Raw genomic sequence first — 23,912 nt, forward strand, 5'->3', positions numbered from 1 at the left:
GCAGTTCATGAAATTTACCATTTGATAGGATAGAGGCAATATGCTTATGACTAAGTTATTTCAGGAGATTGCTGTAGTATCAGAACTTGAGCATTAAATCACCACTGTTCTTCGAAATATGCAGTGATATACACTGTCATGACAATAATTGGTGACCATTCTGATCTGAGAGCATTACATGCTTACCTTATATGTGTGTAAAGCATTGGAGGCACAATGTCCATCACAATAATGACTAAAAAAGGCTTTGCTTGTATTTATATTTTCAGGCATCCAGGGTTGTGAGCTTACATTGTATTTGCAAAGGGTTTCTTGCAGGCCACAAACAGACTAAGAAGTGGTTGATATTTCCTCAAGAATTCTGAGTTACTTAGTGTCCTGGGTTGACTATATGATGCTTTTATCCCCAATCGTCTTGTCTTGTTTATACTGAATAATAAGTTTTACACCTTTAAGACTCTCTTCCAGAGAGTGAAGAGGGGAGGGAAGAAGCGCGCAGTTTGTTTTCAGACTGCACTCACTCCTCCATATTCCTGCTCCTGGACTGTGTTGTCTGCGGACGTACAGACAGCAGGACAGAGCTCCTCTTTTCCCCTTTTTTTTGCTTTTAGTTAGTTTTAGCTAGCTGAGGCAAAGAAGTTCCCTGGACTGTGATTTTTCCTTTTTCTTGGATCTGTTCAAGCCTGCTCTGGACTGAACACCCAGAAGAGCACCGGCAGCTCCACCTGAGGCCCCTTGGCCGGGCCTGGGCCGCGGCATTTCCAGCACCAGAGAGACTGATCAGAGACTGAGTGAGACGAACTGCAACCTGGGGAGGGGACTGTTCTGAGTTTGTTTTTTTGGAGCAGTGAGAAGTTATATTGTTTGGGTTCTATTGTTTAATAAACAGGTTTCTTTCCACTTTTTCTCCAAGGAGATATTTTCTCCCGAACCGGTTGGGGGGGAGGGGGCAATTGAATCTGCTTTCGTAGAGAAGCCCCTTTGGAGGTTATCTCCCAAACTTGCCCTAAACCAGGACACTTAGGGCTAAGAAATTTCATATTCAATGCCAGGGATAATTTAAAATCATAACAAAGTGGACATATTTATAGAAAAGTTATGAAGTAGGAATTCTTTCTCAAGCTGTAGTTTTTAAAAACATTTATATGAAAATATGCAATAGCTAGAGAGATTACTGTGCTTAGCCTATAATTTTCTAACAAAACCTGTGTTTGTGTCTGAATAATCAATTTGTCCAGTTATTAGTTCCTGGAATGCTTGAATGACAATTGTTATATAAAAAAAAAAAAAAAAGACAGCTTTTAATCCTAAAGAGATAATACTAAGGGCAGAAGTGAAGACTATCCAATTACAGAGGGAGAACAGGAAATATATCGGGAGATCGAATGACTTAAACCATGAAAGAGATCATGCAGACTATGAAAACTAGGTCAGATAGAAACTTGGAAAGATAGGACAAGTAGCTCACATAGATACAAACAACATCAGAACATATATATCTTAAAATACAACCAGGAAGTAGCATGAAAGAGTGTTGAGAAATAATTCTGCAAGTATATTTAAGGAAAAAGTAAGCCAGGGATGGAAGTGGTCAACAGGGGAAAATTACTTTGTCTTTCCATCAGCATTGCCTGAAATACTCAACCAAAGGCATAGCTCATGTCACTGACAAGGTCTTACTGCCAAACGGAGAAATAACATGCTGGAGCATACTTGAAAAATATGAATCTGCTAAAATCTTTTGGCCTGATGTTATCTACTTTAAATGGCTTTAAAAACCAATAAAAGTAATCCGATTTTTTTTTCCTTATTTCTGAGAGTGCATGAAAATTAACAAAGTTTCAGAAGACTGGAAAATGAAAAATATAACAATTTTTAAAGAGTGCTATGGTTTAACCCCCAATGCCAAATAAGTACCACACACCTGCTCTCTCACTCCCATCTCCTTCCCTGCAGTGGGATCTGGGGAGATAATCAGAAGATCAAAAGTGAGAAAACTTGTATGTTGAGTTAAAGGCAGCTTAGTAGGACAGAGAAGAAGGAATATAATGATTATAATGATGATAAAATAATTAGAATATGCAAAACAAGTGATGCACAATGTGATTGCACACCACACTCCAGGCAATGCCAGCCTGTTCCCAAACAGTAGCCTCCAGTCAGCTTTCCCCTGCGTTTATATACTGAGTATGACACCATACAGTATGGAATATCCATTTGGCCAGTCTGGGTCAGCTGTCCTGGCTGTTTTCTCTCCTGAATTCTCATGCCTATCCCACCTTCTAGCTTGCAGGCCATGAGAAGATGAAAATTCTTTAACTCAGTACAAACTCTACTTAGCAATAACACAAAACATCACTGTGTTACCAGCACTATTCTTCTATTAAAGCTGAAACACAAGAAACTTGTTATAAGTATTAATTGCACTAGTTTGATAGTTTCTCTCTCCATGGCGGTCTACTTGTCTGGGTGAGTTATAACATCTTTCATAATGCAGATGACTCAAAAATAAAAATTAGGTGGTTTTGTCTCATTATTGGGTTATGCCTGTTTCTGCTGCTCTTCTCATGATAGCCCTGCTTCTTTATCCCTCACTAAATGAGCTGCAATACTTGTCATCTCAGTTGAAGTATCTGCAGCATTTGTCATTTTGCTGCCACATCCAGAGACCATCTCTTCCCCTTGAGGGTGCTGAGAAGTGTTCTACAGTGCTTGGGCCTGCACCAGGCCCGGGCCAGGCCCCAGCATCTTGCAGTGATTTGTGTTTCTCTGGAATTGCCAGGGTGATTGCATACTTTTCCCAAACATTTTACTGATTTTTCCAGATTCTGCACTTTTTCAGGGGTGGAGTTCCAAAACCCTGGAGGTACCCACTCTTCTAGGTACTTGCCTATAGTAACCCACACACCCTACTACTCATCCAGCCTCAAGGCAGATGTCTGAATGTATTATTAAATCGCTGTTTAACCTTAAACAAGACCTGGAACACATTCAGAACACGTAGCAATAGGAACATGCTAGTTTCAACATCCCAAGGGGAATCAAAATTCTTAAGAGCTATCATAATTAGCCTGGAGGAGAAGGAGGGGAAGATGGAAGTGTCTCCTGCATGGATTGAATCTCCAAGGAGAAAAGGAAAAGCTGAAAGATAAAATTATTGATATTTTCCAACAGATGGCTCCCAAAGTATGGAGGTGATGACTATGATGAGTACAACTATCAGATTAGTTACGCAACCAGCAATTCTGTAGTATCATTAGACAGTGCTACAAAGCAGAACAACACGATAACCTCAGCTCAGCTCTCATGGATGACAAACAGCATGATGGGCAACATATACTACAAGGAAGATATTACAAAAGGCAAGTGAAAGTACAAGCACACCAAATTTGAGAGCAAACAAATCTACATTGTGGCCAGCAATTTTTAAACTAATGAAATAAGCGTATATAACAAATTTATTATTATGAGTTCTAGTCAGATTTGTTATTATCTCAACCCATCACACCCCATATTGGGCAACAAAAATGATTATCATGGTTTAAATCCAGCTGACAACAAAGCACCACAGAGCTGTTTGCTCACTCCCCACCTTCACAGTAGGATGGGGGAGAGAACTGGAAGAGTAAAAGTGAGTGAACTTGTGCATTGAGAAAAAGACAGTTTAATAGGACAAAAAAGGGGGATTATAATGATACAGCAATTAGAATAGACAAAATATGTGATGCACAATTTAACTGTTCACCACTCGCTGAACAGACACTGATGATCAAATTATTTGTAAGATTTTAGAAGACAACATAGTAACAGCTAATTTGGATTTCATGTTTTATGTGTAGTAGAGAATCAAAATATACTATATTGTGGCCCTAGTAAGATGGCTGACACAGTTTTACGTAAATATTTGTGTAAACATGTTGTAATTAAGCTTCACAGGTGTGGTATAGATGAGACTACCAGTATTACAGTGACACTGGTCACCGGATGGCATTGTTAGAGAAACTGTCAATGGTAGGAGATTTATTTAAGGCTTCTCAGTGGATGCCACTTGAATTCTAGTTTATTCTTCATTCATGTCCTGGGTGATGGACTAGGAAGTATGTTTATTGCATTGTCCTGGTATAAACTGCAAGAATACTGGGAGTCTGTATTACAATTCAAAATAATTTTAAAAACAGGGTGAAAATTACTTTTAAATTAATAATTCAATTCAATAAAGGCAATTACTGTCTTCTGTTTTTGGATTGTAATTTCAGGTACATGAATACAGAGACAGAAGTTCTACATGAGTTGATTAAATAGCAATTCAATATCAAAGGATCTGAGGATAATCCTCAGCAGATCATAAGCCACACATCAATCAGTGGTGTCATGCTGCTGTTAAGGAAAGCATTGCACATCATGCTGGGATATGTAAATGAAGTACAGTTCACACAAGATGCTAGGTAATTCTTCTGCTTTGTTCATCATACTTGAAACCTTAGCTGGACTATAGTAACCTCCTCTGAGGAGCCATTAGAAACACTAAGAAAGCTATACACCAACAACTCAAGTAGTTCAGAGCAGAAAAATTAACATAATCAGAGATATGGATAGCTTTTATAGAGAAGGGAAATGCAACAATTTGGGATTGGTTGTCTGAAAGAATACCAAAGATTTACATTAAATATGCAAAATACTGATTGAAAGTGAAAAGTAGTTGCCAGTTCTCTGTGATAGAGATAATAAAACAATACCTAATTAGTCGGTTTAAATAACATTTTAATTTGTACCTTGAAATAATCAATATAAAGATATATTAAAACAAGCCAGTTTCAGAGTCTGTGAAGTCTCCACTTTAGGAAATCTTTCTGAACTGGAAAAAGTGTTGCCCGTAACTATACTTCATGCGTTGAAGCAAAGAGGTGGGCCAAGGACTTATGAGATCCCTTTCAGCTCAGTTCTGTAATTCTATACTGACTAATTTAAATACTGAGAGTTATAATATTTTAAAATATTTTTATTATGTGAATTACCATAAAGAAAAAAGTGTTAAAGCAAATTTCTGGTATAATTATGACACTCAAAGAAAAAGAGAAACTGACAGTTATTTCCCCAAAGAACAGGTTTTTAAGTTGCTTAATTGATCTAGGTTTGCAAAGACTTATAATTAAATCTTAGGGCAAATATATGCATTCAAATCCTGTTAGAAAATAATGGGATTCAGATGTATAATTTCTCAACTCCTACACACAGCTTTGAAAATACCCTGAAGTCTAAACAAAAAGGTACCCACAGTGACAAAAGCAGAGTTTAAAAACAAACATTAAACAGTTTTATGTCTGTTCACAAAACAAAATGCCACATTTCATAAAGACCTGCTTTAGATGTAGAAAGAAGGGGGGCTACTTTCATATCTGAGACTCTTTCTCAAGAACCAGACAAACTCAATAAGCTGAATCTGCCCTGAAGCACATGACACAAACCTTAGCAATTACTCTTCAGTTCAGTGGGAGACCTAGCCCACCTCTGGTTGTTAATTAAAATGATTGATTAGCTCTGTTTAGCATAAAATAAATTTCAGTACTATAGAAAAAATTGAAATATCAAAAAATGTCATTGCTCTTGTAGTATTCTGTTTCTCTGATCGAACTAATTTCACATATAATGTTGAATGGCATGAAGCCATAGAAATTAATCTGAAGTGTTTAAACAATGTGGTATTTACATTAATTAAATCAACTAATTAAGCAAACAATTAAAATCCTGCAATATTAACAAGTAATTGTTTAATAGGCATTTTTTGAAGTTTGTTCATCAGTTTACATTATAGGCATTTTAATGAATTTCCTAAATGTACCGACATATTACATAAATTAGAATCAAACTGAACATATGGAAAAAGCCCTGGACAACACTAATTCAATCTTCTTAAGCATTTGTGAACAGCTTAAAATAGTTCTTATTGATTTACCTGATTATATATGCTCCTTAATCTAAATGGAATAACTCATTGCAGCCAAATTGCAGGTTTTATTGGCAGTTATAATACAAAATGTTATGTAGATAATTGGTAGTTATAGAACTGTTGATACAATAAGATTTTAAGAATATTATATATGGCTTTTTAAAAGCTTTGAGGTTTGAAAACCACTTTATTTGGGTTGCAATATTGAATATTACAGCACAATTATCAATGTTTTATCATAGAGTTTAAAGCTTTCATCTTAGCCCTTTGATCATTTTAAATCAACAAGGGATTCATTACATCATGTAAAAAAAATCTGTTTGTGCATCTTTTATGTCATGGGAAAGGGATCATAGCTCTGTGTGCTAATGAAGAAATTATAAGGTATTGATTTGAGGAAAAAAAAACAATCTCTGACTAATCTTTCTTCCTCAGCTAACTCACTTCTGCCTTATTTCTGCACTGCTTCATATGTATTCAGGAATAAATAGAACCTATTTGTATTATTTTTTCCTTTGGAAATTGAACAAATGGCCTGTTATTGGCACGATGTGCTTCCCTTTCTATAAGAAATTAAAGAAGAAGAAAGAAGCTACATGAAACCTAAATCCTTTTAGACTGCATTATATGGAATCTACTTGATCCTAAAAGAGTCCTGTCTAGTAGTAAGTAATTTTCAATATTAGATTTTTTCCTATAGCTTGCATTTTCCTGTTCTCCAAATCGTTCAAGGTATAAATTCATCACAACACTGATACTACTGTATTGACAGAAAATGCTAGTCTATTTGAGGGGCTGATGAATACCAAAACAAATAAAATAATTTAGTTATTGAATTTGATTTTAAAATTAAAACATAGTATTGTTTGTTGCAATGTAAATAAGATGTTAGGTACAAAAGACTGAACAAGCAGGTGGTAAACTTTTGGGGGGAAGACACTGAAGAGCTGTTTACCTATGATCTATAAAAAGTACTATAAGATGTACCACGGCAATGAGAATACTGTAACAGTGATTGGAAAATTCACGGCTTCCTCATGTCATTTGAGAGGCCTGTCCTTTAGAACTAACAAATTAAGCAAACTGCATCATCTAGAAAGAACAAACCCTTAGTTCCCCCAGATAAGAACAGCTATGGCTAGTATCAGGCATACTTCCTTGAGATAAGTGACATGGGTCAAAATTCTCTCCCAGATATCTTCATGTCTGTCCCAGTTTTCCTTCGTTTGTGCTCAGGGATTTTTTATCCATCAATTGGTTATGCAGATGAAGGTTTTTATAACTGTGCTTTGTATATGCACAGAGATCACTTTAAAGGCTGAAAATTGGTTGAAACTGGACAATGTTGTATCAAGTAACAAGAAGAACCTTTAAAATGATGTTAGTAGCAAGAAGAGGTCTAAAAAAAACATTGGATTGGTAGTTGTTGAAGATAATCATCTGACTAATATGGACGAATAAAAAGCAGAGACTTTAGATGCATTTTTTTACCTCCCTCTATCTTTATTAATTTATATAGACCTTGGGCTTCCTGGGTCCCAGAATCAGAGGACCAGAACTGTGGGAACAGGGATCCTCCATTTGGGGACACTGAAGTTGTAACGGACCATCAGTATCAGCTGAAAGTTCACCAGTCTGTGTGGCTGGGTGGGATTCATCCCAGAGCTCTGAATGATCAAGTAAATGTCCTGGCAAGACAGCTCTCAATCATCGATGAAAGTCTTGGGAGTCTGGGAATATCCTTTTGGACTGGAAGCTGATAGATATTATTACAATCTACAAAAAGGGCATGACTGTAGCAAACTACTGTCTAACCTCACCTGGAAAAATTATGGAGAAGAATATTAGTTCATAAAGGGAAAGTCCTCTTTAAATAATTTGATATATGCCTATTACAGGGTCCACTTCATGCATGAAGAAAGGCAATGCTTGCAGGTTTTTTGCATGCTAGGAAGGTGTTTGGTGCTGCCCCTCACAGCATCCTGCTGAGGGTTCAGGATGCTCTGGGTGAAGAACTCTCTGAAGGACAGAGCTCAAAGGGCTGTGCTGATTGAAGCTACATCTGTCTGGTGACAGGTCACCAGTGATGTTTCTCAGGGTGCAGCTCCCGGGCCAGTCCTGTTCAATCTGTTTATCAGTGATCTGGATGCAGGAATTGACTGCAACATTAATGAGTTTGCTGATGATCCCAAACTGAGAGGTACTGTTGACTTTCTGGGGAAACAGGACAGGAGGCTTTCAGAGTCCAAATTCCAGATTCTAAGATGGAGTAATGCTAGAGACAAATATAAATGAGAGAACAGTGTCTGGAGGACAGCCCTGCAGAAAGGGACCTGGGGGTGCTTGTTGACAGAAGCTCAATGTGAGTCAGCAGTTTGTGCCCTGTGGTCCGGAGGGCAAACACTGTGTGCCCTGTCAGTCCTGGACTGTCAGTCCATCGAGCACAGCATCACCAGCCAGGCAAAATAAGTGATTATCCCACTGTATTCAGACTTGGTGCAGCCTCACCTTGAGTACTGTGCGCTGTTCTGGGTCCCCCAGTTTAAAAAGGGGGTGTAGATCCTTGAATACCTCCAGAGGAGGGTAAAAATGCTGGTAAGAGGTCTGGAATGAATGTCTTATGAGGAGCTGCTGAGGACTTCAAGCTCTTCTATTTTGAACCAGAGGAGGCTGAGAGGTGATCTCATTACTCTCTGCAGCTTCTTGAGGAGGTAAAAAGGAGAGGAAGATGCTGAGCCATTCTCCCTGGTATCCAGAGGTAGGGCCTGTGGGAATGGGTCAAATCATTATTAATGGCAAGAGGAGGATTGTTCTGGACATCAGGAAGCACTTTTTTATGAAGAGGATGGTCAAACACTGGAATAAGCTTCCTAGCAAGATGATCAATGCCCCAAGCCTGCCAGTTTTTAAAAGGCATTTGGACAATACCCTAACAACAAGGCCTGAAGTGGTCAGACACTTAGATTATTGTAGGTTTCTTCCAACTGAGATATTCTATTCTATTCTATTCTATTCGGCCTCCCACCATTTTCTTTAAAACACAGTAAGATGAACCTCTTAAAGGAAAGTTTGTAGCACAAAATCCTGTGTGCCTTGAGAGAATAAAGTATTTATACAGCAGAGCTGTAGTACGTGAAGCAATATCCTTGTGTCCTAATTTTACTACTACGTAGTTTACATGGGACTTTACTGACTAATACTGTCCCTGTGAACTGTAATCTGAAGTAGTCATTACACACTGAGAATGGAACCAAAATTTAGTTTTATGGATTGTGCATATGTCAGGACAGTGTGCAAAGTTGTAGGAGCTACAAGCCTGCCTGCTGGGGCTAATTTGTCTTTTCTTCATGTGAATCTTACCCCTTTGGCTGGCGCCTGTCCTCTTCATCTGTAAAATGGAAACCTGAAAAAAACCAGGATACAATGGAGGATGAGGGAGGTGTAGCAGGATAAATGTGAGACTGCCCAGGAAAGACAGTTGCCTTATGCATTTCTTGAGTTCTTGACTAGGAAAGATTAAATATGAATTTCATGAACTCTTCCACCACGAAGTAAAATTTCACAGGAAGTTCTCCATTCTCCTCTCTTCTGCTTATTTTTTTTTTTTTTCTTCTTCCCCTTACCTCTTTTCCTCAGAGAAACTGTACATTAAACAGCACTGGCTAGTTCTTTAAAAAGAAAGAACTTTGTATGCATCACAACTCTCAGAACATAAAATATTCCTTTGTCTTGCTGAAGAAAGTATTTTTGTAATTAAATCATATAAATAAACAGACTTTATTAGGTAAAGATTGATATAATGGTTTCATTTTTAACAAGGAAGCTGAGCTTATAGCCATAATGTCTTCAATACAAAAGAATTGCAATAAAATACTGGAGAAAACAGCCTCTTTGAAAAGGATTTGTTATTGATTTATTCAAACTGTTAACTCTCTAATAGCAAGGAGTCAGTATCAAAACATTTTGAAGGATGCTATATTTTAGAATAAGGCTTCTAAAGGGCTACATATATTATAGTTAGTCATATATTACAGTACAGTCAGTACTGTACCTTTCAATGAATTTCAATCTGTATCACTCATACTGCAGATAACTGCTATGCTATTGGTTTATAGAGGAATTTGTTCTGTGCTTTCCTCCTGAAATTTTATCTTGGCTTTGAGAAACCTTTCAGAATGAGAATTTAATGGAAGAAAAAAAATAAGTACTTGCAAAGTAGCTGATTTTTCAGGTATTAAAAAAAAACATACAATGAAAAAAAAAATGACAAAATTTTAGTCCAGGTTGGATGGAGGCCTGATCATCTTTGTCTAGAGGAAGGTGTCCCTGCACACAGCAAAGGGTTGGAATTAGCTTATGCTTAAGGTCCCTTAAAACCCAAACCATTCTATGATTCTATGAAATAAAAACCTTGTTCAAACTTAGTCAATACACCCAGAAATGTCAACAAGCAAACAGGTTCTGGAAGAGGTACATTTTTTAAAACATTATCTCCCTTTTCCTGGTGTGACAATCTTCACGCATCTTTAAAAATAACAGGCATTCTTACATGACAGAAGCTCCATAGTTTCCAGGGATGTGAGAGCTCCCCTTGAACATGCCTGGCACTCTACACCAGATTATCAGGCTTCTGCCCCATTCTGTATTAAAGAGAATATTACTTATACTTCTGGCAGTGTAAGTAAATTAAACCCCTGCAACTGTTTCATAAAAGTTTGAAAAACTTAAATCTAGTTATTAAATCTCTGAATCATTCTGTCTGTTTCATGCTAATCACATCAGGTAGAAAGAGATCATTTCAGTATTGTGAAAGCTGAAAGAAAACCCTCACCTCATAAAGTGATACTAATTAAATATTTAAAAGGTGACTCTCAATATGAACCAAGACAGCTAGATTTTAAATTTCAAAAACTATGCAACATTTTGTTTTATAGAACTGTGAATTAATGCCTTTTGAATAGTACTTAGGAATAGATGATGAGGAAAAAAAATTGAAAAGATATTACTTAGTATGAAATTTGCTATATTGGTATTATTGTCAGAGGTGCAGAATAGATTTTTCATTTGACATTAGTGAAAAACATTTTAAACTTGAGAGCAATTTAACTTGGGCTACATGTGTCGTTGTGCAACCTGCTTTGTCAACAGGCAATGGGATCCATTTTATTGACTGGTAAATATTTTCACTTGTGCATTTGCCCTCATAGGGATTTATCGTACTGTTTCAGACCTTTTTATACAGGGTAAAGCTTTTATAGCTCTCTCTGCTCAGAGGAGAGGTATTGATTATGCAAACTTGCTAAATGTTGCTCAGTTACAGGGATTTGATAATAAGAGCAAATATTGGTTGTTTAGTTGGACTGATATTCCAGTAAAGGTCTGATGAAACTTTAAATGTTTGGGCTATTTTAAAGTGATTTATTTCAAAACCAGATAATGAAATGGAGTTCTGACTACAGACTGAACTTTATAAATTGACATCATATCCCATTTATATACCTTATAAATTGAAAAAAGTTGTTTTATTTCTTGAATTATTTCAGAAAGTTGTCTGGCATTTCTTTTTAAATATGAATCTTTCGACTTGACTGAGACTCTTATCATTGGATATAATTTTTCTACTCTGTTTGACACACAGTGACATTTAGAGGAGATAAATATCAGGATTCTTAATAATTTAATAGAACAATTTTGGTGTCTCCAAGTTGTCAGTGTTTGAGGGATACATACTGCCAGCTAGGGGAAATTTTGTCTGCACATTTTGATGGTGTACAGAAAATAATGTCAGGTAGAGAGGTTTGTCCAGTTAAAAAAAAAAAAATAAATAAATAAAGAGAGAAAGGGAACCTTCCACAATGGCTGCCTGTAAAAGTACAAACCAGATTTCTTTATTTAAGGTGATTTTCCTAATACTAGATATGGAATTGTAAACTTTCTTAAGTGGCACAGATGCTCCTTTTATGATTTTACCATTTTATCAATTTATTTATATTATCAAATTAATCAAGAATCATTTATTTGTTAAAAGATTTTTTTTTAAATCTGCAGACAGAATAGGAGGGATAGAGATTAAAATAATGTCTTATTTAAGAAACATTATAAACCAGAACAAAATAGTCAAACTGTCCTGAAAATGTTTGGTTGTTTTGGTTGGGTGTTTTTTTTTCATTCTTTGCCAAAATACAGGGCAACACAATTTTTCATCTGTGGGTCCTAAAGCTGACTGTTTCAAAAACTGAACAACCCTTTTGAAATTCAGAAGCTTTAGAAGATATAAATATTTTTAAATTTAATTTCAGTGCCCCTTTCTCCCCAGTAGTGACAAGGTATAAATCCTTTATAGTCTTCTTCTTCTACATCCAAAAGCTCTCTATCACTAATTTCTTTATCCTGTTGAAATTGAAATTTTTACTTTTTCTCTCTGTCTATGAATTTTTTAAGAAGTCTCAAGGTGTGTAGGTTTTCTGATTACAGATATACAATTTTGCATAATTCTTTTTAGCACTTTTTTTTTTCTGTCTGTATTTGAATATTAAAATTATTATCACAGAAGAGGTGAACTTATTTAAATTGGTCCCAGCTGGATTATGACTAAGACTAACAAAGTAAAACCAGATCTAGGATATATATTAAATAATCACAAAATATCTCATATTTTATCTCATTCTCTCCCCAGTGTAAGTCCTTTATATGAACCTTTATATGAACCAATTGTCCTTTATATGAACCAATCTGTTCTGCAAGATTTTTTTTAAAGGGAAGTCCTGCTACAAGTCAACATTATTTCTTCACTAATATTTGTATTTACAATGCAGTGCTGTATTATAACAGCATGCACATCTTTTGATTCAAGTTTGAGACATCAATTCCACCTATACAAATCTATAGGTGGGATTTTATGATATGTACCAGCACACAGTGAAGCTTGTCTATCTTGTTGTAAAGATGAACACAGGAATCCACAGAGATTCATAAAGTGTAGAACATGGGCACTCCTGTGCATATACATTACCATAGATGATGTGTTAGCAGTACTGCTGATTTCAAGAAAATACATAATTTAGAATTTCATTCATATATAGTTAGAAGTACAAACAAATGCCACTGTTTGTAAGCATGTACAATGTGAGGTAAAAATAGAATTGCATATGCTATCTAGAATATTGCAAGTGGATTTTTTTGCTTCCTCTAATATTAATTTTCAATATAGAATTTAATTTGATTATAAATGTACACCTCAACTTAAAAATGTTGTGGGTCTTTTTTGTCTAAAGCTGAACTGTATAAATTATTTGACTTGGAAGTAACAATAATTATGGAATGTTAGGGCAGTTAGAAGATGACAGTTTATGTGGCCTGCTTCTGCTGTTAGTTGGAAAACAATTGTCACCCCATCATTTTGTGGTGATTGAGGCCAGGCACTAGACACTCTTGGCTCCTCTGGACTCCCACAGTGGGTGTGGAAGCACATTGCTGCTGTGGTTAGGGCCAATAGTACACTGAAAAGCCTAATATAAGTATTACACTGTTCTGTAAACACACTTGGATTTGAAATCTCCCTGCTCTTTAAGTTCTTGTTCAAATGAGCATGAGTTTGGCTAGAGGAGTGGTTGCAAGTGAGTTTCAAGATTGGGTAGCTCTTGGAGTCTACCATTTTTATCCAAAGCTGCAATTTTCTTATTTTTTGAGTTTTAAACTTTATTCCTGCAGCCTACCCACTTATCACACACAAGAGACAGAAGGCTGTGTTGAGTCATTATGTGGTGAGTAAGTCTTCATCATGATGCAGCCACCAGAAGTAAGTTTTTTTTTCTAAGCAAGATTTGTGGGCATACTGCAGTATCACAATTTCAGAGATTCTCTTTTGCTTCATCAGGACACATTTGAAAATAGTTAAAGTCCTTTTTGCTACATGTTAATAACAGCAGAAAAACACCATGCCACCAATTATTGTCTTCAAATTACAGCCCACAAAAAAAAACAGCTTGAAATTAAGTTCTCCATTATGGCATTACTGATTTTTTTTAAAGTACAAGAACTTGACAGTGATTACAGAAGGATGTAGAAAACAATTATATAGACTACCTTCATACTTGAACATTCCTTTAAATTTATTGTTATTGTTGTGATATTTCCCATTGCCAAAGAATTTGAGCAAGGCCATATAATGTAAATATGTTACAAAAATACTCTGTGCAAATGAAGGATAAAATAAACTGGGATTTATTAATATTATTATTATTATATTCCAAATAAAAATAGAGTTGATTTGCAACAATTTTGAAAGCACAGAATTTTCCAGTCAAGTCTGAAAATAATTATAGTCTATCTGACATCATATGAACAGCCAAGATAGGCACTCATACTGCAGAGAAGCAAAATGACAAATCTAACCAATCACCTGTTGCATATGGAGAGGAAATCACAGATACTAATAAAACATTCAGATTATATATCGACCACCTAAACACAATTCTGGTAATTAAGTATCCAAAAGACCAATAAGCAAGACTGTGTCCCAATATATTGTAGCATCTAGGTTAGTCTCTTTCTGACAGCAAGGAGTATTAGTAATTTGGAAAACAGCAAGAAAGGGTATGTAGAATAAATTCCACACTTTGAAAAAAAAAAAAAAAAAAAAAAAAAAAAAAAACCAAAATTGTTAATAGCTCATACCTCTACTTAATTGTAATCCAGAGGAAAACCCTTGGAGAAGCAATTCTAAGATGCAGTTCCTCTTTGTAGACAATTTACATCACTAAAATTTGAGGTACATGTGAAATCACAGAACTAGAAGAAGCACTTGTAAATGAATCATATTTATTACAGAAACTAACCCTTACCTTTGTCACTTCTCCTCCTACTGTGTTGTCTATCACTGTGTCCTGAAGATTTTTTTTTCTACAACTGACTCTTTAGACTTCTATTTTGCAATGAAATACAACGAAGTTCACTGTTGTTGAGGAATACATTCAGTGCAGGGAGCTCGAGGTGCAGCTGCAGGTTGAGCTCAGGGTTGGAGCCTCAGGCAAGGGGCATGAAATGCTGACCCTGTGCAGAACAAAGGTCCTGGGACCTGTGGCCCAGCTAGGGCATCAGACTCTCAGAGACACAGCAGCAGCCGAGGACATCACACCTTCCTGTGCTTGGACTGGGAAGGCATAAAAGCCCAGGGTTTCCTTTGCTTGGGGTCCTCCTCAGAGGCACCAGCTTGAGGTGATATTTTCTTATTTAGTTATTGCACCAAGATTAAATCATTTTAAGGATCAAGATGTCTCAGACTGCTATGGGAAATCTAAGGTCTGCCTCTGAGTGTGGGGTGTATAGGGAGCCAAGCAGAGAGCCCGTCAGCTCACTGAAGCCACCCACCATGAAAGGGCTGCAGTCCCAGCCCAGGCAGTGAAGGTGTGACTGCCAGATTGGCTCCTGGATGATCAGACTGAGAAGTTTTCCTAAAAACACTCGTAGATGTGAACCCATTCCTGCCTTAGTGTAGGCATAGCAAAGATCAAAAGAATCAATATATATGTGCTGGAGACCTGCTGATAATACGTACTAGCTGACAATATACTAACATTAAGTGTATAAGAGGAAGCATTTCAGAGGGCACAGCCACAGTTAATTTAGGGTTTATTGTATATTCTGCAGTACTCTTCATTTACAGAAAAGAACACTGTCCTTGAAATTTCTTGCATTTGGCATGGTTAATTAGGATTTAATTCTGAAATATTTACATGTATAGCTTTAAGCTTCTTTCTATTCTAGCATATGGAGGATGCAGTATCTCATAGCTCTGTGCAGCATAGCTCAGTACTTGGCTTAGTAATTCACATCCCATGTTTTAAACTTCCCATAAATTTGACTCAAATACACTACAGAAACACAAGTTAGGCCATTGCTTACTACTGTGAGTAATCCCATCACCCTCAAGAAAACTTTTCACACAGGTGAAAGTCCCATTTCCTGGGCTGGCATAATGATGAACCACAAATTCTTAAATTTGACATGCCTTAAAAATGAAAAGGGCAACGTAAGTGAGAACAGTTAATGCTACTTCATCATCATCACATTCTCATGGTCAGGAGTTTGTTTATGCCTTTGTGTATTACACACAGTTACATAAATGTGTGTGAATGTTTTGTCTTTAAAAAATGCTCAGTTATATTAGGAATTAGAGAAAGAGAACATGCCAAGTTTTCCTACAAATAGGCAAGATGAGAAATACTAGATTTCCTAGTTCTTGAAGTAGCGATTTTTGTTGAAAGGAAACAACTGCTTTAGCTTTGAAAAAAACTCAAAAGCTAAAGTGATCAAGACAATTTATTGTCTCTTCCAATCCTCCTACTCATTCTGGCAAAGTACATTTGACAGAGGAACTTCAATGCCGACCACATAAATACTGGGAATGGAATTACACTCACAGTTGTATCAGTCCCTCCAAATCAATTGGGAAAATGCTTTGTGTAAACACAGTAAATCACAAAATGTTGTACTCCATTTCCACTCTTTTGCTTTAGTAGAAGTGGAGAACATAAAAGATGTCCAATGAATCCAGGTTTGAGTGGGTTCTGTAAGCAAGAATGGTGAACTGGCAACAGAAGACAAAAGCACTTGGTGCTGGTTTTTATGAAGATTTTTTCATGTGCTTCACAGATCTTTTGGAAACAGAATACTATAAACTATGTGATCTGTACAATAAAACCATGAAATTTAAAGTCTAAGAATAAAATGAAAAAAAAACCCAAAAAAATTATTTGAAAGGGCTCAAGCAATGAAAATTATATCTTCTTTTCAGAGCAAATTCTTAGAATTTGAATGGTTTTAATTTTAGGGACAGAAAAGTTGGCTTTATGAATGCTGTATTAATTCCAAGCCTCAAAATATTTTTTTTTTTCCTCAGCAAAAATGTTACGTATCACTTTTATTTTTTCTTTCTCTCTTTACTGATTTATATTTCCTTTAGTTTGATTTCTCCATATTTTACTAATACCTAGCATAGCATCAATCATGAAAAATGTTTCATGCAGTACCTTACTCTCTTACATCAAGGTTTTGGTGAGGTGACATATTAACTACTCTACCATGTCAGTAAAGATAAAAGAGTAATGGAGAACTCACCAGTTGTCATTACAATTTCAAATTATGAAGATGTGACATGATTGCTCCTGGAGAAGAAAAAGGAATGATGTGTCCTTTCCAAAATGCAATGGTTTTAGGCAAGAGTCATATTCAAAATCACACTGCAAGACATGCCTTGAATTTCTGGACTGTGCTACCTGGCTTACCACATCCAAATCCCTGAGCATTTGGATAGGAGAAAATATTGGTAAGCTCATTTTATCTACTCTGCTCTGGAAAACATGTGGAAACATGTAACAAGATGTCCTTTGCCTCTTGGTTAGGAAAAGGAGGAGGAGGCAACCCTCTTACCTGCAGGAGAACCAGTCCCAATGCTGGTTTCTCCTCCCTTTTGAGAAGGTAGAGGGTGGGTCTCGCCTCTTTTCTCTCCTGCCCTTTTTATGTCCCCTGCCAGATGAGAAGAAAAAAAGAAAAATAAAGCCAAATAGTGGGAGTATATTTTGGACATTTTTCATTCTTTTCAGAGGATAATGTTAACCCAAGGACTGGGAAGAAAAATGAGGAACATTTGGAGAACAGTACATTTCCTAGTCACAATTTTCCTGCTGTTGTTTTTCTTTCTTGATTTGAATTTTTCATCACTCACTGGAAAAGCAGAGTTGGGAAGATGCAAGAGAAAAGGAAGGCTGCATCTGCTGTTAACAAAGAGGAGACAGAGTAAAAGGAGTCCTATTCTGGTCATGCAGAAAGTGATAAGCATTACTACAGGAGTGACTATTTGTTCAGGACTGCTAATTTCTGTTCCCTTTCAGGTGACAGGATTGATTTTTCCCAAAGCCAAATCACTGTTATGTTGCTAGATCACTAAGCCTTAGATGCTTTGTATTAGCTATTTGCATTCAGCAGCAAAACAGGCCTGCTAAGCGGGGGGATCTGTCAAGACTAATCCTGAAGTGTAGGTCCCTTTTACTGTTTTCCAAGCATTTCTAAAAAGAACCTGGAGATCTCTAATTAAAATATTAGGTACTATTCCAACCTCTCCTCATCAACTGTAGCATATTAATATTTCTAAAAGTCAAGCAAGAAAGAAAGGTATCTTCCCCCAATATAACATGAGCTATTCTTTGATAAAGCTGCAATTTTTTCATGTGGTCTGTAACTCCTTTTCTTGCCATCTTTCATGGGTTTTTTTCCTCCCATATTATGGTGAATGCTGACTTACATCTGTGTTTGATTCAATTTAAATTTTAAAACTTATTTCAGCATATGTTGCCCATGGAATATGTGCTTATGGTTTGTTGCTGGAATAGGAGATAATTTCCCTCAGGCCACTTTTACCTTTAAAGTTGTTCTCCTCCATAGTCAAAGAGCTTTGAACTTAAATCAAGAGGTTTAGCACCACAAGAGGGTAACAGCATGTAATTATCCAGCAGTCTTATAAGCTCTGAAAATGATAAAGGTCACAGATATTTTCAGAGCATTCACTCCTACAGTGCCCATTGTGCATTCCATATTGATGTTTCAACAGCACAAGTGATGCCTTCAGAGGCTACCTAGAGCAGAGGCTAGACAGTGCTAAAGGAATAAAGTAGGCATTTATTATAAAGGCCTTCAAAGGATACACCTTGGACAGTACAAGAGACTGGCCAGGGCTGCACCCAAGATGGATGCTTGTGCTGTGGCTCACGAGTTTTCATGCTTTTATAAGCTTTGGTCCATTTACATCCTTGGGTTAATCGTCCAATTACAGCTTCAGGTTATGAAATCCCATCCTCCCAGATTGCTCTCCTCAATTCGCTGTTGTTTGTACCTTTTTGGGCCTGAAGCTGCAATGGTGTCTTTGGTGCTTGGGAAAGGATTGTTTTGTGTAACTAAACTGTGAGGAGAACTTGCTAACGCTTTATATGAAGTTCGGAGTTATATACTAATGCAGTACAGAATCTGGAAAATATGAAAGCTAAAACTTAAGGCATCACAAGGAGTGCTCTCCCATTGCAGTAAGCACTTGCTGATTAACTCGAAACTTCTCATGACACCCCTCACCAGTGAGGAATAGTGAATGAGCAATTCCAGCACTGGTCTCATTGCCATACTTGCTGTGCTGCCCATGAAACAGAGCACTCCACCTGGATGGGAAAAAGCCATGTGAAACAATGTAGAAATCCTGATAGCCATGTATGACCACATCTGCTTGTCCAATGTCACAACTCCCTGGTATCTTCAGGATGGTAAAAGTCCTGCTTTCATGAGCAATTCAATGATAATCTTCCATACTACAGGCTTTTATTGCACATTGCAGTTATTCCAGAATAATTTCAGCTGTCTGAAAAGAAGAGAGCAGATGTGGCATTTCAGGAGCAATCTCTTAGCCACAGAATAGGAATAGGAGAAAGTAATGAGGAATTGAAAGTTGAGTGACCTTCAAATACTTTTTTCCTGTCAGCTGAAGCAGGCTGTTTGCCTCCTTCTGAAAGAGCCACTAGAATTTCAGTGCAGTCTTGCAAATTTAAAAAAAAATTTGCATCCGGCAAGCATAGTAAGGCTAATTTTATAAACTCAGCTGGAGACAACACCCATTAGAGAAAGCACCTATTAATATCAGATTGGTGATTTGTGTACCTATTTAGGGGGCATAGTGGCAGAATCTGAAAACGCTCTGTATGACTTCAGAGCTGCGATAATCAAACTGGGTGCAGGATGTGTTCTGTTATACACAGGTATCTAATCATGCTGGCCTCTGAAAAATAGCCAGGTACAGTGATGTATATTCCTTGTTCCCTTCCCCAGAAGCAAACTAAGTTATGAGGTTAACATAACAAGCGCAAAAGGTATACTGTGACCTTTCAATACAACTGTTTCACAAGGAATTATTTGTTAACTGCCACTGGGACTGAGTGCTCCAGAGCGTGTTAAGCCTTGCCAGCCCACTGGATTCACTTCTGTGGATCAGAGGCTGAACATGACAAATATGCCTATCAATGTATTCCCTTGGAGCTACATGTGTTTCTGTATTTTCAGGATCATCAACCTTGTTAAGTAAGAAGTTATGGGAACTATGTATACAGGGTGTTGTAACAAACTATTGTTGCAATATAAGGTTGAATGTTTCATTTATTTATACATTTTGGGGAGAAGCAAGGACAATTTATATTTTAAACAGCTTGGCTATAAATATACCATTATGCCAAGATAAATGGTTAAAACAGTGGTTATAAATTTTGTTTTGGCATTGCAGTAAATTGTGTATATTCCTTCCTGAATGTATGTGTGAATTAGCATTTTTATGTATTCATAATGTGACCTTTATGTTTTAAACTTTCTTTTGGAAATAGTCCTCCTGGAATCTGTTTAGATTTCACTAAGTCCTTACTGAAATGTGAATAAGTGAGGTATCTGCTCTCTAATATTTAATCCAGTAGTTTGTGCAATCCTAGAAGTCCTTCAAAATTTTCTGTCAATGCTCTTTCTGACTTAAAATTAAAAAGTCATTGGGAGGGAGTAATAGGTGAATCCAACAAAAAAAATCTGATTTTTTCCCCTTTTATCCCATTCTGAGTCAATTTGGCAGTTAGCTGTTCAGATGTACAAATGGTTGAGTCCTCTTTGGTTTATCTTCCATTGGTGGGTGTATATGGAACAAATCCAGGGCCTTTTACATGTCCCCACTTGAAAGCACTCAGAAAGTGCAGTTTTCACAGAACATTTAGGAATGAAAGCAGGTAACTAACAGATATCAATTTCCTTTCTGGATGCCACGGATCTGTCACAGAAAGATAATTGAGGTAATATTTATCTTTAGTGATATTACATTAAGAATCTTAATAAAAACAATGGAGCTTCAACAGACCCTCATTTCAGCATCTGTCAAGCAACCAAATGGGAAGAAAATTAATACAAAGATGTGTTGTTTGTTTTGTTTTATTTTGTTTTGTTTTGTTTTTAAATGGCTTAAAATTCTTTGCTATACTAAAAAATGTATGACATGAGTGTTGTTATTTGTGTTACATGTGAAATGCATTTGAAAGATCATATGTTATGATGAGATCATTGTTTGTAATTAAGAAATATTTGACAAACTGTGAACAAATACTTATTTATTTTCAGAATATTAGCTAAAACATTAATTATTTTCACCTATTAGAGCATCCTAATGAGGAACTAATATTAATTTATCTAACAAAGTTCACTTTTACTTGAGACACTCACTAAGTTAATTACTAGACTCCCTTCATTAACATTTCAAATCTCATTAAAATGTAAATGGGAATTTTTTTTGCATATTAGAGGGTATTTATTGGCATTCATCATAGTAAGTACTTTGGTCTTCATTAATTATAAAGAATATAATAAATAGTCATTTACTTTTGTGAAAACAGCTGGTTAAAGGTTGTTCTACTTATGCTTTTTAGCATTGCAATCAAAATGGATGATTCTCTGTACAGACACAATTAGTTCAGAGCACTGCACTAGGAGGTGTGCAAAGTGGAGGAGACCCTAACAAGGGTTCCTGTTCATCATGCAGCTGTGTATGTGCAAGGGAAGTATATGGAAGTAAAGGATTTTTTCTAACCAAAAAGATACTATTCCACATATTTCTTCCTACATTTTAGCTGGGCAAGGTTATCATAGGCCCTTATGTTCACCAGGCTCTGATGAGCATGCTCTACTTGTAAAAAGGTACTTCAGAAAATTTAAAAAAAAAATTAATAATAACATCTACTGAAGTGTTGTCATACAGATGCCCTTTAAACCATTCCTCCCCTCCCTCCTTGCCCTCACGTCCCCCCTCCCAAAAAAAGAAAATAAATTAATAGGCAATTGTGAGCAACTATTTAATCTCTACTATATATTTGTAGCTCCTTATTTTCAAGACTTCCATGGCTGGGAGCATAAGACCACAGAGCAGCCAGGACTAGGTAAGGACCAAGTGTAGCTAAAGGTCATAGACACCAGAGATTGTCTGGGTTCTGGTAGTAAACTGGGAAACAGAACATTGTCACCAGCTCCCATAGTTTCGACACACAGAGTCTATTTTTGTGGGTTCTGGTCCTGGGTCCACCTATTTGACAAGCTATTAAAGGAATTATACATCAATTTTTCAGTCTTGATCAGATCATGCAAGATTTGATTTGCATGTTCAAACTTAACAGGCTTCTAAAAGAGACTGTTTTCCACTATCATTTTAATACAATAAAGAAACAGGATTTATGTATAATATATAATGCTTGACCTTCTCATATATTACCTTTTCTAGCCTTGCATGTATCAGATAATTCTGTATCAAAGCAAACCATATAAATATGGAGATGAAGAAAGAAGGAGATAAAACCAAAGAAGTGAGACATGTAATAGTATTAAGAAAGTGGTTTATGTACATAAGATACTGAAAACAGTTTTATGCCTATGATAATTAATGAGGTATCAGCTTGAGAACCAAAGCATCTCTAGTAGGATTGGTTAAAATGATATTTCAATTAGTGGCTCAGAGTGTATGGCACTCAGTCTCTGAGGGACCTACCACAGTTTCAACAACATATTGAAGATTCCTTCCCCTGAAGGAAGACTATTGTTAGAGGAAAGGCATGAAGCTGATAATGAATTCCCCCAAGCACCTGTAGTAAAGAGGTTTCACATCTTTGAAAGAATCCCACTGGTGCTCTCTCACTTGTTCTTGTCAGGAAAAGTCACTACCTTCTCCAAGAGAGTTTGGGAGTTGATGTGTTTGCAACTAAGAGGAATGGAGCAGGGAAAAATGTATGTTTTTCCACTAAGGCTGAGTTTTCACTACTTGTTCTTGTTCTGCAGTGATCCTTTCTTTTCTTATAACTTCACCAAAGAATAAAATAAATTGGTTGTTTGTACCTGGATTTGGTGAAATATTTTTATTTTATATAATTTGAACAGCTATTCTAGCCAGCGAAGATAAGGAAACCTAGTATACAGTCAAGAAAGTTATCAAAATCATGCCATGAGTTTTGGTAATGAAGTTAAAGATCAGTTTACTTGTTCTTTAGCTTGATCTGTCTCCTTGTGCCAGACAGCTGCTCACAGTAAATGGCAATAATCCCTATAAAGTGACACAAACGTTGCAACAATGACCTCACCATTTTCATGTATGAGCCTTCCAAGCAGATCAAATCTCATGTGACTACATATGGATCTTCAAAAAGCATTATGTGGAATTGCTTGAGGAAACAGCCCAGGAATATCTTCATTCCCTGGTCTGTCTGCAGAGCAGTGTTTTACAGCATAGTATACAACTTTGCATCACCCATGATGTACTCTTTCCAGATTCTTTTTCCCCTTTTTTACACTGAGTAATTGCAACTTTTTTCTTGTCCTCAAGACTGGTCTTCTCCATAATTTTAAAGATAGGATGTTTAAGTGTTTTTTGCTTCTCCATTACTCAATTAGGTATAAATCACAAGGGTATGTATCTGTAAGTATATAAAGAGGTATGTGAGATTGAAGAAAACATTTCTTTACATATTACTAGATTATTTTTTTCAGTACACAGGAAATACTGGTGATGATTTAATCTGCTTGAAACAAAATCTTTTAAATGGAAAACATATTGGCAACAAAACTCTTTCCTCCAGTTGATAGAAAAAAATTATTGGGTTTTAGGAGGTGGGTTTTTTTTAGTTTGATTTTTCTTTATAAATGTGAGGTGAATGGCTTAGGCTATCAAAACTTGCCAGGAAGCGCTGTTTAGAAGGATATGTAGAGGGATTCCCAGTCCTTAAGCCTAGCACAAACTTCTGAGGCTTGAGCTCCCAGTTTCTGCAGCAAACAGCCTGAACACCCCGATACCTTTAGTCCTTGTGACTCCGTAGGTGGTTCCAATCTGTGGTAAAGCTGAGTGACAATGCTGCTGTAACTTTAC

This window comes from Onychostruthus taczanowskii, unplaced genomic scaffold (assembly GCF_017590055.1).
Source record: "Onychostruthus taczanowskii isolate IOZ18803 unplaced genomic scaffold, ASM1759005v1 scaffold102, whole genome shotgun sequence".
Classification (NCBI taxonomy): Eukaryota; Metazoa; Chordata; class Aves; order Passeriformes; family Passeridae; genus Onychostruthus; species Onychostruthus taczanowskii.